The following is a 4,488-nucleotide window of genomic DNA, read 5'->3' as shown; positions in this document are numbered from 1 at the left end:
GTAATACAGTTCAATGCATACACAGTTATGTATTAACACATATATGTATATAGTAAGCTAATGGTTTGATGTAATAATGTAATGGTAATACTATGTTACTCTGCAGTGTTGATCTCATACTGTGTTATTCTGCACATGTCCTTCCTCTGTGTCATGCTGTAATATTCTGCATCACTGTGGTGTCCTCATGCTTAGTGTGACTGAGCACCAGTCTTCACGCTCGGGGGTCTGTGTGTCAGAAAGTCTAATACCCAGCTGCAGATAGACTTATAAAGACCAAGGCTACTTGGCTCTAGTCTGGAAGGAGCAAAAAGTGTTAAAAGCAGAACTAGAGTCTGTAAATAGCAACTTGGAATGTCCAAATAATGTTGATGTAAGGACAGATAGAGCAAGCATATGCAGGTGAACATTTAATAAACATACTATCAAACAAACCTTCAAGTGTAGTCAGGCAGAGCATGGTTAAACAGGGGCAGGCAGTGGGAAACCAGGCAATGCAAAAGAGAGTCTCACAGTCCAAAAATCAGCAGGGCAAACAGGAGCAACATCGACGGACGATGGCAAGGTGAAAAAACAATGCAAGAATGTACGGGGCACGGAGACAATTCACAAGAGAGACGGCTTACAACACGAGACATCTTAACAAGACTTTGCAAAGTGAGGATTGTAGAAGTGACGTTTAAAGAGTTCCTGATGAGGATGAGAGTGTATGTGCAGACAGGGGTGTGCACAGTGGCTAATAGATTGGCCTGACTGATCAGTGGACTCTAGGAGGGACTGTAGCAAATGGTGTGACAATTGCTTTAGTTCAAAGAATGATCTTTTTAATTGCCTAATTCATGTATTTCTACATCAATAATTAGGCATGACTGATCGGCAGACTGATCTGATCTAGAGGGTGTGACAATTGTTTTGGTTCATGTATTTCTACATCAATAATTAGCCAATATACATGCCATATGTATTGTGTTATGACAATAGGTATTAAAGGATCAGTAAGGAATGTACTTATAAAAGAGCACTTTTTCTTTTTATTAGTAGACATGTGTGCCAAGGCAATCCAAGGTAAAATGTCAGGGCAGTTGGTCAGCTAAAAAAATATGCATTAATTCCCACAGCTGAAAATTGAGCCAATTTAGATAGTTTGGAAAACGAGGCAGGTAACTATACAAAAATCATTTATTTTTGTTAAAGTGTAGAATGCATAGCGTGTATCAGAAACATTAACACTGAACAATATTACACAGAGGTGTGTAATTGCTTATGCATGTGTATTGCACACTTAGCAGGATTTGGTTCAGCACTCATGAAACATCAAGTGGGAAACTTTAATATTGAACAATATTTTTTAAATATTGTGCTCTTACAGAACAACCAAAAGCTACACTTTCATTACAACATGACTGGACAGAATTTTTCATAGGAGAGACTGTCACTCTTAAATGTGTCATACCGGAATATGGAAGTAGTGAGTGGACATACAACTGGTATAAGAAAGGAGATGAAGATAATCCAGTTCATTCTGCTGAAGCAAGCGGTGGGAAAAAGGATTCAGACAGTAATCAGTACATAATCAGCCATGTTGAAGAGTCTGATGCAGGTGAATACACCTGTAGAGGAACAGAGACAGGAGCATCCCGCTACTCCCACACCAGTGATGCTGTTACGCTGACTGTATCAGGTGAGTGTGATCATGCATTGACAGAGTGATTAGACACCTACATCCTTACAATGGAGTTACTCAACTTTGCTTTAATCTTCATCTTGTAATTGGCATAAAAAAATTAAAAATCACCAAACAATCCACAAATAAATATTTCTTTATAAATTATTTCCATGAGAGCGATGGCATTAGAGAAGCAGGTGTGATCAATGTTCAGTAAACTCAGCCTCACCTCACCATGCAGTCAGTACCTATGTATTGAGAGTGATTAGAAACACACATCCTTACAATGGAGTGACTCACATAACCTCAGTGTGATCAAACTGAAGTAATATTTTTGCAGTTGTTTGTTTTAATCATTTTATTTTTCATCTTATAATAGGCAAATGAACAAACTTTAGTAATTTGTTTATAATTTATTGAATTGTGAGCAATGACAAAGATAGTACAAATGTGTGTCTCTCTCAGTAAAGGATGAGTGATGTATTTAAAACAAACTCTCTTTCCCTACATAGAAGGGCTCATCCATTCCATTTATCATCACACATCATAAAACCTGCTAGTTTTCCTTTCCTGCTACAGTGTTTGTGGAGTTTTAGGCCAGATTCATCCACCCTCATCAGACATAAATACTTGTTTAGTAATGCTTGGTAATTTATGATGATGCTTTACTACAGAGTTTATTTATCTGCATCCCTTGCTGCTCCACTGGCACTTTTTAGAATAAGTACTGAGATAAGTACAGTACAGAGATGAGTACAGAGGTGCACAGAATGTGAAAAATAAATTGAGCAACAAGCTGGAAATTTGGTATAAATTACTTCAATGACAGCAGTGTGATTAACATGCTCCAGCAATGGGTAGTGTATTACATTTAGCTTTACTGCAAAATGTAGAACATTCTGGTGCTAAAACAGGGAGCCAGAGAGGAATTATAATGAGAGGATGTGGTTGTGGACTGTCTCACTATAATGCACTCTTGACTGTGTAGAAACATGTTAAAAGAGACAGATAATGGCAACATCTAATATGGCATGAAAAGCCCTTTGATGCTGCATTCTGCTCATTCTTGCTTATGCACATATACTGCACACTAAGCATGATTTGGTCCAGCACTCATGAAACATCAAGAGGAAAAACAAGATCAGCCAGCATCAACTTTGGAATACAAATATTTTACACTGGTTACACCACTTTGATCATTTAGGCAATGTGTTGCCTACCAGGCTTCACCACTAAAACTTCTTCAGTAAACACTGAATGTAAATACTGCACTAGGCACAAAGCATCTTAAGATGATAAAGCTTCTGCTTGTGTTTTAAGGGCAGAGTCTGATAATCTAGGGATCTATACTTTCACAACAGAGTTGTTTCTAAAACCTAGTGTGATCAATATGATGTAGCACTAATTTCAGTTGTTTGTTTTCATCATCATTTTATTCTTCTTCTAAAATTAGGCTGTCCAGACACAAAACGCATGAAGCAATCAAGTGTAAATTAATCTCTGTGCTAGAGGTGTTTATCTTTTTATTATAAGCACAGAGGTGTGTACCTGGATATGCACATATATTGTGCACTAAGCAGGAGTTGGTTCAGCATTTATAAAACATCAAGTAGGAAAACAATATCACCCAGCAAGCAGGAACTTTGGAATACAAATATTTTACACTTTTTCAGTAAACACTGAAACTAAATACTGCGTTATACACAAAGCGTCTGACGATAAAGCTTCTACTTGTGCTGTAAATGAAGAAACTGATACATTCATCATTTCTGTAACAGAGCGATCAGGAGGCGGACGCATTCGCTGAGAAGAGTGAGATTTATTAGGGGCAAATCCAAAATCAGAGTAGTTACAATAGTCCAGGTTCAGAGATCCAAAACCGGGAATCTGAGAAAACATAGTAACAGGGAACAATATGAAAACAAAAATGGAAATAGGCTACAACAGAACAACGCAAAGGAAGAGAACAGAATGGAAAACAAAACTGGGAAGTAAACCGAACAAAGACATGAGACTCGGTAACCATGATGACAGGATGCTAGGGAGGGGCCAATCGCGACAATTTCATCTCACTGAACAAAGTGCTCCATTAGACACAAAGTCTATCTTAAGGTGTAAAGGCTTCTACTTGTGTAGTGTGAGACTCTGATACAGTCATCATTTTATATCAACAGTAAGACCCAAACCATCTGTGACGGTGCAGCCTCAGAGCTCTGTCTACACTGGAGACATCGTTACACTGAGCTGTAATATACAGTCGTCTGTAGGATGGAAGTTTCTCTGGTACAAATACAATGGACAACCAGGAACGCTGACCAGTACAGATGAACATTCCAAGACAATAAGTTGGATAGTGTCTTATGTAGGACGATTCAAGTATTATTGCAGAGCACAGAGGGGAAACTACCACACAAATTACAGTGAGGTGGCTGAAATTACAGTATTAGGTAAGTTTTCCCTTTTTGTTTTCCTTATACTTTGGCTTTGAAATTATTTAGAAAAATATATGATGTTACATTTATAATTAAATATTGTTATTAATCATTAGATATACGGTGTACGTTGCAGAAGTATTCATTATGTTGGAAAGTGAGACCATAGGCTAAAAAGAAAGTACAGCCATCTGATCTAGCAGAGGTCACTCACATATTTGATATTAATCAGCAGTACAAATAGTTTAGCGATGATATACATAAGGAGGAGTAGCCAATCCCTAATATTTATTACTTCCATGAAGGTGCTAATTCCTGTATGTAAACACAGTCAGCAGAGCCAAAATACTCACAGACCAGTGGAGCACTCACACTGATTGTATTGGGTGT

This window comes from Electrophorus electricus, chromosome 19 (assembly GCF_013358815.1).
Source record: "Electrophorus electricus isolate fEleEle1 chromosome 19, fEleEle1.pri, whole genome shotgun sequence".
NCBI lineage: Eukaryota > Metazoa > Chordata > Actinopteri > Gymnotiformes > Gymnotidae > Electrophorus > Electrophorus electricus.
The sequence above is the reverse complement of the archived record's forward strand: the minus strand, read 5'-3'. Positions refer to the sequence as shown.